This window comes from Sturnira hondurensis, unplaced genomic scaffold (assembly GCF_014824575.4).
Source record: "Sturnira hondurensis isolate 20B ecotype Veracruz unplaced genomic scaffold, ASM1482457v3 Scaffold0014584, whole genome shotgun sequence".
Lineage (NCBI taxonomy): Eukaryota > Metazoa > Chordata > Mammalia > Chiroptera > Phyllostomidae > Sturnira > Sturnira hondurensis.
In genome coordinates this window covers 226,493-240,817 of record NW_028087215.1, presented here as the reverse complement: position 1 = coordinate 240,817, position 14,325 = coordinate 226,493, and the positions used below count along the sequence as shown (strand labels likewise).

General features: G+C 39.8%; 1 pseudogene; it reads right to left on the bottom strand.

Annotated features, from left to right (window-relative positions):
• Positions 1-1,114: 1,114 nt before the first annotated feature.
• Positions 1,115-1,806, bottom strand: LOC118999114 (stAR-related lipid transfer protein 4-like; annotated as a pseudogene).
• Between the last annotated feature and the right edge of the window lie 12,519 nt (positions 1,807-14,325).

Sequence of the window (14,325 nt, the reverse complement as noted above, 5' to 3'; positions counted from 1 at the left end):
ACAAACACAAATACATACAAAAATTTGCCTGGACACATTGAGATGCCTCACATCCTCATTTTAGAAGTAAACGAGGTAGAAAGCCAAAGAGTCATTTAGAATGCTAACATCATTTAGGAATGTTCATCGAAGGTAGCCAGAGAATCAAGGGAACTTTTATGGTCCAGTCTAGTTATAAAATCACTCATTTAGGGATTTGGATAAATCTCTGAATGTATTTGTTATGGTTCCAAGAAAAGAAATTCATTGCAATTGTGAGTATTTATGAAGTAGTTTGTAATACTTTATGAGCTGAGGGATACTTTCAAAACTGAAACCTACTCAAACATTCACTGAATTTGACCTTCTAGAGTGATGATTCCCCGTTGGGATATCACCAGCCAGGTCACACAACCCAGACTACTGTCTAGTCAATGTGGTGTCCCCAGCACACATCTGGCAGTTGTTGTACTGTTTTATTCATGCATAAATGTTTTAAGACTCCCCAAAACTTAAAGATACAACTATATTTTTAAAGATACCCACAAAATAATGCTATCTTTTAGGTATCAAAATTGAATTACATTTGATTTGAAATTATAGTTACTATAATACCCTTTTCTTCTATCCTTTTCTTATTTCTGATTTTTTTTAATTCTTCCAGTAGTGCCAGTCAATTGACAATGAAGTTCATTTTTATAAAATATAGAGAAGAGTTTTTTCTTTAGTCCAAGATATTGGAGAACTCATAAGAATGGCAAAAATAAGGCACTAATATTTAATTCTTGAAAAATTAAAACTTTTACAAAATGTTCATAAAGCTCTAAAATAGATGATTTTAAGCCAAAAGCATGAAGCTTGTCCTTTCTCTAATTTCTAGGCAGCCCAAAATGTCATACTGAGGCACTATTCAATTTCTTAAGAGTGTGGGTAGGAGAACCGCTCCTTACTTCCTGGTGGATTTCTGTACTCTCCACTTCTAGACACACTGCTATACCAAACAATGTGCAAATAACTATTTGAGAAAACAAAAATGCCCTCTCTTAGACAGCTATTTAGTTTAGCAACAAAATAATGCAAATACATCTCAAGTTTTTCTACAGACTCTAAAGAAAAGAGGAGAGGGTGCTGATTTTTACGGGCCATGGAGCTGAGAGAAAGAGTTGCTAGAGGGAATCGTGGAACTACAAGATGAAACGTGTTTTGCCTTCCATAAGCCTTTTCGTAAATAACCGTAGAGGCTGATGCAAGTGCTTGCTGTAGCTGTATCTATTGCAGACTGAGGAAATGTCCCGTGCAGAGCCATCTGAATGTAGCGTGTCAAAGACTCTGGTTTGCATCATCTTTCAGTGAAACACAAAACCAACCACTGGGATGGTTGTACCTGGGAGCGAATTCGGGTCTCTTTCCACTCCAGTCAAGACTTATCCCACTGGATAAAAACCCTCCTTGACAGTCCACAGTGCAGGAGGAATGTGCAAACTATCTTGGGGAAATGGTATCCCAGAGCTGACCAGCAGTAGTGTAACCCATTGCACAGCAATCATCTTCAAAGTGCTCCAAAATATCCGCTGAAGTCATTAGGCCATCCCAATGCAAGCGACAGGGACCTGGGCATATATGGTCCATTCCACTGTTGACAGCGTCACCCATAGCCCATTGGGCTTAGAAAAGATATCCATTAAATTCTTCTGCAGGTTTTCTCCAAATTGTGACAGCTCTTGTTTTCTCGGCAACTTGCCACATATTGTCTGCAATGCTATGGCACTGGATGAGATCCTCTCTAAGTTTAGTTGCAGAAGCAGCAGCATCGGGCACGTCTTCCATTTGCTTCCCCTCCCCCAGAAGAATCGAGTAGTGGTGCAGAGCTCAGAAGCATCCTTGCAGGACAAGACTCCAGACAGGCGATTTTCTTTAATTATATAATGTCTTCATTCTGCTGATAACTCAGTGCAGATATAATCTTAATCATTTACTGCCTAAGAAAAAGTCTACTGCAGTGACTCACTGTTTTAGAGTTTAATGGAACCCAACATATCTCTGTGTTTATCTTACATTCTGGAATAAAAGTCCTAGAGCAGTTGTACAGAGATATACACAGGAGTAGTGCACAGCATCCTGATTCTCAGGTTGGGTTTTTTTCCACTACCACATTCTGCCCTTCATGGTTGTCTGTTATGGCTTCACATTTCAAAGGCATCTTCCCTTTTCTCAAGCCGCAGATATAGAAATAAAATACACTGTCAGAAAATCTGGAATTCTAGAGGCAACAGGTAGGCTCTTACTAGACTTGTGAGCCATAATTTAGCCCAAGGCTGAGGCTGTTTGGAGGATGAGACAGTAGTGTTCCAAACAGGTAGTTATTTCAGGCAAACAGGATGACTGCTTTTCTTTCTCACTGTAGTTACTGTTCAGGTCGCTTTTTAAACTGAACTTGTTTTGCCATCAAATAGAACTTTAGTAGCTTTGCCAGCTGAAGAACAACCTAATCGGAGCTCTCCAACAGTTGAGCATAGCCCTGTGGAATCATAAATGATACTAGATGATAGTTCAAGTCCGGTAACCAACTTCTTTCCAGTTAGTTCCAGACAATGATTTTGGATAGAATTCTATTCTTTTACTTGCCTAAGGTAACGAGGCAAAAAACATGTTATTTGTGTCAGCCAATTGTTTATCTACAGACAAAAGGACACATCTTAAGTAAACAGAAACCTCTCTTCTCGAAAAAACCAAACAAAAAACGGTTTTGACACCACTTTGAGTGAAGTCTTATAAAGAGTAACTTTTATGATATGTGACTCATAAAATGCATATATACATTAAGAACAATAATGAGAAATCTCTTAGTCCTTAGGTGGGTCTTGGTGTCTTGGCCACAAATATATATATATAATGTATTTTCACTGCTTTATATGCAATGTTCAGTGGGTGATTATCGAAATCTCCACCTCTCCCTCTCCCATTCTCTTTTTAAAAAAAGAAGTTTTGATACTTCAAATGGAAAGAAACTTATGGCAACTGGGAGAAATTGGACAGTGTGGCAATAATTACAGAGTGAGTAATGTTTTGATTTCATTTTTTTCTTGATCAAGTATAAATACCTTTGCAAACACATTTATTGCTGCACCCAAAGTAGACAGGAAAAATTAATGTTCATTGTAATAAAAGCAGACAAAGTGTTTTCATAATAGTCATGCTAACCAAAACCAATAGACAGCCCCATTGAACTCTGCCTACACAATCTATATAGATCTCATTCAGCAGTACATTCTTTTTTCTTTGCATTTTATGTTGAATATTGAATCTGGAAGAACTGTTCTATTTCCCTTGAGGTCGTTACATCTTGATCTCTTCCCTCACCCTCCTTCTCTTCTTCCTCCTGTGCCTCCTCCTCTTTTTCTTTTGCCTTACATTTTAGTCATCCTGTTGAAAGACAAGGGAGTGAAAAAGTGGACAAAAATGATCAACGTGTTCTTTTAAAGAGTCTACTATGTGTCAGACTGTTCTCAGTTCCACAATAAAAGTGATCTTTGCTCACCTGGAGCTTACATGGGATTTGGAGGGGGTAAAATAATAGACACTGAAGAAATGAGCACAGTATTGGAAGCTCAGAAAAGGCATCAGTTAGATGGTAATGCTATTTGAGCTGTGACTTGAATCAATGCTGAGCTCTGGGGACAGAGCTTTCCAGGAAGAACACAAGACCCTAAGATGGAACTGAACTTGGCAGGTTTGAGGATCAGAAGAAGACATGGATAGCTGGGGCAGAGTGAGTGCCATCTGAAAGGCAGAGATGGGCCAGAGTTTGAGAACCCTGAAGCGCTACAATGAGTCAGTACTTTATTCAATGGGAAGTCATTGGAAGTTTTTAAGCAGAGCAGTGATGCGATTTGATTTAGTTTTTAAATGATTACCCTGGCTGTTGTATCCAGGTGAGAGATGATGATGTGTGGACCAAGGTAGTAACAGTGACGATGGAGAAATGAAGACAGGTTTGAGGTGCAATTTGAATATAAAAGTAAGAAGATTTACTGATGGATTAAATAGTCTGGCAGGGGAAGAGAGATATCAAGGATAGATTTTTAACTTTTAATTGAGCAACTAGGTGGGTTTACCAAACCGAGGAAGTGTTAGGGATCAGCTGGTCTGTGGAGGGGTATCAAGAGCTCTTTTCTGGCCATAAGGTTCTGTGTAAATCTCAAACGCTTCCCAGAGGAGCATCATTGCTAATGGTATTTTTAATTTTAGAGTATATCATACACTTTAAACAGTTATATTCTAATGACTGATGGACAGACTGCGTGGGTGGGTGGGGAGAGCTGTGCACCAAGGGGACGTGAGTGGGGAGAGGGGGCACGGAGTATGAGGATAGAGTGCTCACTGCAGAGTCACTGTTGACCATGGGCCAGGCAGTCTGGCCTTGGCTCTGCTTCGTGCTCTTACCAAGTTCACTCCCTTTCCTTCTCCCCTGTCTCCTCCAGACCACAGTTCTTTATGAGGTACTTTCCAGGGAGAGAAAAACAGCAATTGGCTTCTACCCCCTTTCTTTTGCAATCCTCATTTGTCTTTGAAAAATCTATACTTTTCTTGATATGTATGTTATTCTAGTTGTCATATTAAAGCTTCCTAATCTATGAACTTCTGGGTTCACTGAGTTCTAGGAACCAGGAAAGCATATCCTAATTCAGCATTTACTTCTTTGATATTTACATTTCAATAAATATAAGTAATTTGAATCATTCATTTAAAGGAATGTCTTTTAAACCATCAAGTAACACTGCAGTTAGATCTTATCAATGATTTATTATCTTTCACTCAGTTGCCAACTGAATTTTAATTTTTATAGGACTATTTTGTAAAGTTACTAAATAATATTTATGTTCAAGACTATTACATTTTAAAGGTTTTATTTTGAAATAGATCAATAGGAAATTACCAAGATAGTACAGGGAGGTTCATTGTACCCTTCACCTGGTAACAATTATTATTTTTAAAAGGTCTAATATATTTGCCTTTAATTAATTGGAAGGAGCAAAAATTTACAAATAATTAGAGTTTTGCTAAAAATATTTAATTGCATTTTTATTTCAAATCTATTCAGGGCAGAATTACAGAGTCACAGAGTATGTATATGTTATTTACTGGGTTTTAAATTATAAAATTAATACATTCTTATTGTCTAACATTAAAAAATATAGTAGCAAAAAAGAAAAAATATGTAAACTACCTGTAATAGAAGAACTGAGATCTATGTATGTAAACATTTATGCATAAAGTCTTTCCGTGTGAGTGAGGGGAGCGCACTCCAGGAAGAGGAACAAGCTGGTACAGAAGTCTAAATCAACCAGCAACATGTCACCTTTAGAAAGTTCAATATGTCACCAGCCAAAGAAAGTTCAATATGATTGGATCTTGGAGTATTAGTGGGCAGTGTGGGAGGAGACTATGGAGAACTCAGTAGAGGCTTGTTAATGGAAGGCCTTATAATCCCCAAAGTAAATATAGTCTTTATCTTAAGGGCAATGAAAAAGCCATCAGGGAATGCTCAGGTAAGAAATAACATGATCAGCTTTGCATTTTAGATCATTTCTGCCTGCAGTACAAAGAAAGGACACCAGAGTGGAGCATGACTTGGGGCAAGAAATGAGATTTTCAAGTAATTCAGGCAAGAGATAATGGGTATGTGGACTGGTGAAATGTCAGTAGGGAAGACATTTGGTTATTAATCAGACTTGGAGATTAAGAGATAGAGACAAGTCGAGGAGAACTTCAAGTTGCTTAGACAACTAAGTAGCTCCATTCTCAAACAAGAGAAGGGGAAATCTGGGTCAAGAAGGGTTTACTTGGTTAGAATGAAGCACAGGTCATCTAATGGGTGTGTCCAGGACACAGTAGATACGTGGTTAGTTCTTTGATTCAAGACAGAGGTCTATGTTGAGAATAGAGGTTGGGCTCTGGCCGGGTAGCTCAAGTGGTTGGAGTGTCAGCCCATACACCAAAGGGCTGAGGGTTTTACTCCTGGTGAGGGCAAATGTCTGGGTTGTGGGCTCAATCCCTGGTTGGGGCATGCACAGGAGGAGACCAATCGATGTTTCTCTCTTGAATTGATGTTTCTTTCTCTCTCCCCCTTTCTCTCTCTAAAACCAATAAGCATATCATCAGGTGAGGATTTAAAAATTTAAAAAATACAGAGAATGGGAGTTATTAGTAAATAGATGGCTACTTGGGTAAAGGGAATTCTAACAGAAAAAGAAAAAGACTGGAGAGAGAAACAGCTACATTTTAAAACGTGGAAGAAAAAGGTCACTGCAAAATAATTTGATGCAGCACAGCCTCGTAGAAAATAGGAGAACCAGACGGTATAATGTCAGGGAAGCCGAGTGAAGAAAGGTGTTCAGGGACCAGGTGGTGGGATCAAGTGCTCCTGAGTGAGGACATGGAAAGAAAGAAGAAAAAGAGAAATTTCAGATCTCTCTGCATGCCTGTCCTACCTATTTAAATCAATGTGAATAGCCAGAGAGTGCTGGAAGTGTTTCTTCAATGCTGAGAGCAGTTACACTTATCACTGTACAGATGGCGAGGACCTCAAGTGAGGTGACCAGGTTTGGGCACAGACTGTTTTCACGAGCAAAGGTTAGAAATGGAAGGGTCGTGGAAGGATGTCAGAGATGGGCTCGGTGGACCCAAAGTCCAGAGTGAAGGGCTAGCATGGTATGGATATGTCCTACTCTCCGAATGCCTTTTGAAGACAATTTAAAAAGCTCATAGGAAGTAAAATATGGACAACTTCTGATCTTGTCTCCCAGGACTGGTCCTCCACAGGATGTAAAGAGCAAAGCGGCTGCCAGGACTTTGTTGGAAAGAAATTAATGAGGTGGGAGCAGAACATCTTGGAGAAAGCAGAGATGACTTTCAAGACAGATCCTGATGTTTTAGATGGGCTGATTTGTGTGCTGTTTTCCTCAGTAATCCTTAGGTAGAAAAGAAGCACACTGCTAACCCAGTGGTTTTCAGTGGGAAACAGTATGGGTGGGCATCTGAAGTGTTTTTGTACTAGTTTTATTTAGATAGTAATGTTTCTGACTTGGTTCAAACTAGGGTGTGAATGGCCTAAGATTAGAACATTTCCTTGCCTCCTTTGATGTCTCCCAGTGAGAGAGGTAGAATCTCTTGCTACCTATTCAGGGCATTCCCTTTAAAAATTCTGAGAAACTCAGAGAGAGAATACAAAAAACGAGTTGAGGATCTTGGGCTCTGGCCTGGGCTGGGCCTGCTGGGTCCTCCTATTAACAGCATGTTCGCTAGTTTCTTTGGAACTCTGCTAGCTCTTCTTTCCCTCAATCCTGTCAACACGGGCTGTGGGAAGCCTCGTACTATACCACCATATGGAGGGACCCAGAGGAAGGACACAGCCTTCTCTTCCTCAGGAGCAGGCAGCGCCATGAAGGTCAGGCCAAAGATCATCAATTTTTTCTCCATGTTCCCAGCAGCTTGTCCACAGAAAGTGTTCAAACATATTTGCTTAATAAGCATATGAGTGTTGCCATGAGACCAGGCACATCTCTAATAACTTTACAAAGAGTACCGTGACTCATGTTTAACACTCAAGTATTGCTGACAATATCTGTGGGAAAACACTCGTATCTGAGCACAGCACACAATCCACTTGAGGATAAGTAAATAAAATTATAGGCTTACAGGAAGTGGAAGTCATATCACACCTAAGATAAAGTCTTGTTTCAAACTATTTTGAAGGTGACTCTCATCTATCGCACGTGATGCAGGGCCCCAGCCAACCCTATTTTGATAAACAGAATGCATTTTAACCCACAGTCTGAGGCTTAGTTTGCAACTTCTGTCTGGTGGACACTGTCATATTTACACGGTAAATTTGAAAAGCTATTATATTGCAGATCTCTCTGTGCAGAGTTGAATCCATGTCTGCAGCATCGAGTGATGCACTGGGAATTAAAGACATTTTCACAATATAAGCATTTGTGTGCATTTCATACTGAAACTCGAGAGCGTCAGTGGGGTGACTTCACTGAACAATCAACAGAAAGCGGACACTTAAAACCAAGAGCACAATATAACTCTGGGTTGTTGGTTGTATTGGAAGGTTATTTCATGGGCTGGTATACTTTACTTTTTATAAAAGGTCCTAAATTATAGACTTCTGTAAAAAGATGAATTAAAGTGATTTTAGGCAATTTGATTAGGATTAAAACGTCATTGACATAATTTTGGAGAACTCAATTAAGAATAAAATTTCCCTTTAAAAGAAATGAGCTTAAGTGAAAAGGGTCATTTAACAAATATTTCTATGATCAGTTTGTAAGTCTGAGCCATGTGGAAGCAATTGTTTGCAGAAAAGGAGTGAGTGGAAGTCACCGCACACTGTTCCAGTGCCAGCCCCACCTTCCTCTGCTGCCGGTATCGTGGTCTCTGCCTCTGTGTCCTCATCTGCTCCTGTTATAGGAGGAAGTTAGTTTCAATCAACTGTACAATCATAAAGATCTAAACTCCTTATTATAATAAATATTTTATACTATTCTTAATGTCCAAAAATGAAACACAGAAGCACTATAATTTCTTTGTACATGTAATTTAGTGGATCTCAATACAATACTCTGTCCATGATATAGGGCATACATAGAGGGAAATGTATTTATAATTAAATGATATGTGTTTTATATAAAGTGCCCAAGCATGCATACACGAGAAGGCAAAGTGAAGCAGACAGACATTATACCTACTTGTAGCGGGTTAAGTTTACATTTGGGAGAAGTGAGTAGCTCAGAAGCCACTCCAAACAAGCATCACACAGAAATGAAAGCTCAGGAGGCCTAGTGTGAGCACTAGAAAAACAAACAAAAAAAACAATGTTTGGATAAGTAATAATAGACCAGGTTGATTTGTAGGTGATAAGAAGTAGACAAAGTTAGAAAGTTTGAGACTTCTTTGAAGCTTTATTTGCTGTTTCCTTGTAAAATGTTTATTTAATTCTGATGGTTTCATGGCTTATTTTGGAAAACAGAAGTGTTGGCAGACTGAGCAACTTGGTAATTCAAATACCCTGGGGAGGTAAGAGGATTAGAGAACACTAGGAGATTTCTGTTTTGCTTTTTTGCTCTTCTTTTTATTGTTCAATTATTGTTTTTTTATAGTGTGGTCAGGAGACTTCCTTGAAGAGGGGCATTTGCACAGAGGGTGGAAAGAAGCAAGGAAGGGGATGCAAAGCAGAGGAAGACTCTGATGGGGGTGCCGAGAAAGTGCGCGCATCTGTGACAAGGTCAGCCCGAGAAGACTGCAATAGAACACACAGGCCAAATGGAAAAAGTGGCAGAAGATGCGGTCAGAGAGAGGAGATGGCGTAGGGACTGGGGAGCCTCTGTGAGGACTTATCCGTAACTTTTATTAGTGAGATGGGAAGCCCCTGGAGTTAGGGACCTGAGCAGTACCATGAAGAGACTTGTCTTAACAAGAGCCTTTCTTATTTTCATTCACTCAGAATGAATATGTTTCAATCAAATATAGAATGTAGGGGTATAAGAGAAAAAGCAGATCAGTCAATTATATCAATTAGAAAGCTGTAGAAATTCTTTAGATGAGGGGTGGTGGCGGCCTGGACTTTAGTGGTAGCAGAAGGGGAACTGGGAACTGGCTGCAGGTTGGACATATGTATGTAAAACAGAGAGTAGATAGGAGCTGCTGGTGAATGGGATGGGGGAGTAGGAGAAAGGGAAGAGTCATGACTAAAATCGAGACTTTGCTTGAGTAATCTGAAGAATGACTAGATATTTACTGAAATGGGAAGGCTTGGTGAGAAGCATTGCTGTGTTTAAAAGGAAAAACTGGAGACTGACTGGTGGCGTTCCACACTGAGATGTTTTTCAGGCATGCATATGGTGACTTCGAGAAGCAGTTAGATAGGGAGAATGGAGCTTAGAAAGAGGCTTGGGCTGGAGATGTACAGTTTTGATATATCGGTATAAAGAAGATACTCAAAACAATGACATTGCATGAGATTATTAAGGGAGTGGATGCAGGGAGAAAAGAGAAATCAGATGGAGTCCTAAGTCAATGAACAGGACTACCTGGCCAGAGCCCAACCTCTATTCTGTGGATCTGTTTGTGGACACTGAGAAGGTAGCAGACAAGTAGAATGGGAATAAAGACAGAGTGGTATCCTGGAATTTAAGTGGAGATATATGCTTCCAGATCAGTTGTGTCCACAGTTTCTGGTTGATTAAGATGAAGACTGATACAGATGATTGAAATTAGAAACAGGTCTTTGGTGACTTTGACAAAAAAATTATATAGGGAACAGTGAGGATGAAAGCCTTAATTTGGTGAGTTCAAAAGAGATAAAGACAGCTTGGGTAGATTCTCTTTTGAAGAGTTTTGCCCTACATGGTCATAGAGGAGGAGAGTAATACCCAGAGGAGAAAGGGAGGCCAGGGCGTTTTTTAATCACATTTTTTAAGATGCAAGATTACAGAATGTTAAATGTAGATGGCAATAATCTTCCAGAACAGTGCAGTCCAATAGAACTCTCAACAGGTAGAAATGTTCTATTATTCACATCTGTGCTATCTGATACTGTGACTACTAGTCACATGTGGCTGTTGAGCACTGGAATTGTGGACAGTGTGAATGAGGAATTAAATTTTATTGGGTTGTGGTTAATTTAAACAGTTGCAGGTGTTGGTGGTTGTTGAATCAGATAGCAGATCTTTAGAGAGGAATGAAAAGTTGGTGAAACAGAACTGGGAAGGCCAGTCACTGGAGTGATGACCTTGAGTAGCTGGAAGTAAGAGGGATCTCATACAAAGGTAGGGGGAGTGGCCTCAATAGGGCCTGGGCAGTTGATTGATTGTAATGGAAGGAATCGCATGTGCATTCAGGTCCAGGCATGTTGGTGGATGTGGTGGTGGAGGATTATGGGATTTCTCTTCTGATTGTTTATACGTGTTTCTTGAAATAAAATATGTGTTCAGTAAAACTGCCTACGTCAGAACTAACAATGCACTCTTTCACTTGTGCCTGGAGGAAAACAAGAGCCAACTGCACAGGCCTGTTCTTGCGTGAATGCAGCCAGTATGGCCTACTTTCCTAATGCCCCACTGACCTACTAACATTCCTGAGGTTCTGAGCAGTGTTGTAGATCACCGAAACAACAGATACCCAACACGTTAGATCCAAAGGGCGGAAGCACATTTCTGCTTCCCTGAGGTGTGGCGTGAGCTCGGTGCAATGATATTTTGAAGGAAGACAAAGATCGTTCTGGGAAAGACAAAGCTCTTAATTTATCCAGCTCACAACATAATCCTTATAACAAAGAACGGACATTTTAGACTTTATGAATAGATCCAAACAGCTCTGTGCTTCTTGAGTTTCTCCCACTCTCCTCACTTTTGATCCCCATGAGCTGCCTTGGGGATAGCCCTGTGAGCTCGTCCTCCTCTCTGTCCTCCCTCCACAGTTGAGGCAAGGAGTAGGGCTCTGGAATGCACCTCTGCTGGCTTAATTTCATGTCCACTTTCCCAAAGAAATTTCTGTAAATAACAAGGGACTCTGTTCTATCTTTACTCTTATACATTTATTTTCTACTGAGCCTGCTATTATCATCACATGGCAAGATAAAGTCATAATAAGTGATAAAAGCATCTTCTTCAGTACTTGCGTGACAGAGTAGAAGAGGGACAATGATAATAGCATGACTCTCCGAACATCCGACATCAACAAGGGGAGTGGACAGTAGGTGAAGGTCCCGTTGCTTAACAAGTTCTTTTCTTGTTAAATTTAAACTGACCCTGCTGTTTGGTATCTTTGGTAATTAAAACCGCACGATGGAGTCATTCATCAAATGTTTATTTTGTGACTACCACTACTAAACTACCAGTATAGTTTACACATACCCATTTTTGACACAATTCAGAGTCTGAGCTTTCTGTTTGTTCAAAGACAAATTCAAAAGCAAAAAAGAAATCCAGAAATGTCTTAAAAAGTGGACCTCAATATTTCCAATGCACAACAGCTGAAGGCAGGGATCAGGTAGATATTCCTAAAATGTCAAAACATTTCCTGAGCTTCCAGGGTAAAGCAGAATGTTTGCCTTTGGCACCTTCCTTCATTTTCCTACGTGTACGCCTTCTAGATAGTTAATCCTACTTCTGGCACTTATTCATATTTTTCTCCTTGGGGTCACTCAGATATTTTGAAGCCATTTCAAAGATAAAAGATTAGAATATTAGATGATACCTTGTTTAACATCTTAAAAAGTTGTTTTATGGGGAAAGGTATATAAATATATTGCTATACTTTATATTTTCTTTTCCTCCCTTTCATTCTCCTCCTTGTTCTCCTTATTCTTCAGTTTAATGGCTTCCCCCAGTCTACAAAGAAATATGAGATTCCATGTACAGCAGTGATAGTAGTGAGTGGGAGTCCCTTGTGAGAGAGAAAACAAGTTGGTGAAATATGGAGTTTTGAGTTAAGAAAAGAATTGAGGGTTTTATGATTTTAAACTAAACTCCGCTGTTGGTGCTTTATTGTCAGAAGCAAGACACTTGTGCGTAAATGTCTCTGATTGTTATTTCTGGTAAATCAATGTGCTACCTGGAGTCCAGATTATGAGCTGTCCTGCTATACTGTCTTGAATTTCCGTCAAACCATATGGTGAAACTATGTGCAAGGAGAGAGGGATTTAGAGATAAATGATCCATGATCCCTGCACTGAAGAAACTCAACATCTAGAGTAAAAAATAAAAATACTTTATTACCTATATTACAAAAGCCAAGTGGTAATATAATACACATTTTACATGGAAGGCTTAGAGAAAATTATGAGGGAACGGACATTTCTAGAGATTAAATAGCTAGTCTAAGATCACACAGCAATAGGACTTGAGTTAAGACTTGAACCTACACAGCTTATGAGATAGGTCTTGTATTCTGAAGAATCACACAAAAAGAAGGACTTTAGGTTAATGGAAGCTCCTGAGGTGAAATTACACTTCACTTAGTCTTGAAGGATGAGCAGTAAGCTATGCATCCTTGGCGAATAAGAATGAGAAAACAGAAATTGTCAGAGGGCCAAGGATGACCTAGAAACTCTTGATACCTAATAGCTCAAGTCATCTCTTCCTGTTCCACTGGTCAATTACCTATAAATGCATTGGTATCAACTGTTATAGTTAGATAATTGGCCACAGAAACAAAAATAAGCTCCTACATGAATACTTAATATAAAAGAGGTAGAACCGAATATCGGCATAGAAAGGTGCTGGGACATTAACTATTGTACGGGAAAATTAAATTGGACCTTTGTTGGGTGTTGTGCCGCCTGTCCAGACTTCCCCTCAGGACGTCGCACTCATTCCCCTGCTGCCAGGAATATTGGAGCTCACAGCTCACAGCAGAATCCTTCTCAGTAACTTCCCCAGGCCTAAGGGAGATGTCTTGCTCAAGGCTTTGCCCCCTCCCTGAGAGTAGTCCACCTCCAAAGACTGGTTGATATAGTGGTACAAATCTATCAGTATGACGCATCACAGAAAAGTCACCCCAGCTTCCCAGTTCCTCATGGGGTCTTCTGAGTCCTCTGCTGCATCTGCCCCATTGTACAAGTTCAAGTTCAAATTCTCCTCCTGTTCAGTCTGTTCAGCTTCCCTCATGATCTTCTGGGCATTGTTTCTGAGAGCATTTGCTAATAAATCACATGCATACAAGCCACCATCTCAGAGACTATTTCCCAGGAAGGTCCACCTGTGATGGACACCTCATCCACACTGTATCCTCAAGTCAATTCCAGGTAAATTAAAACAAAGGCACAGAAAGATGAAATAATTTGCACAATGCCACACACCTGAAAATGAATAGAGCTGGGACTGAAATCTATGCTGTCTGGCTCTAGAGTCTCTGCTCTTAACTATTAATGGTAAAGAAAATAAACCATCTCTAGCCGCACAGAATATCATGGATGAATCACACGAACATATTGTAGAGCAAAAGAACTGAGACACCAAATATGCAAACAGAATGATTCCTTCTACATGAAGTACAGAACCAGGCCAAATGAGCTGTGTAGTTTAGAAATGTACACGGAAGTGGTGAAGGAATAAAGAAACAAAGGACAGCAGGGAAGGATTACCAAAAGAAAGCAAAAACAAAACAAAGAGAAACAAAAAACCCCAGAAGTGGTTACCAGAGGCAGCAGAGAGGGACTGGGAGTAGGGAGAAGGTTCTGGTAATGTATTATTTCCTGATCTGTGTGGTGCTTACACATACGCAAATTTTATAATATTTTAAAATATAGGTATTCATTCAGAATAAGTGATCGGTATT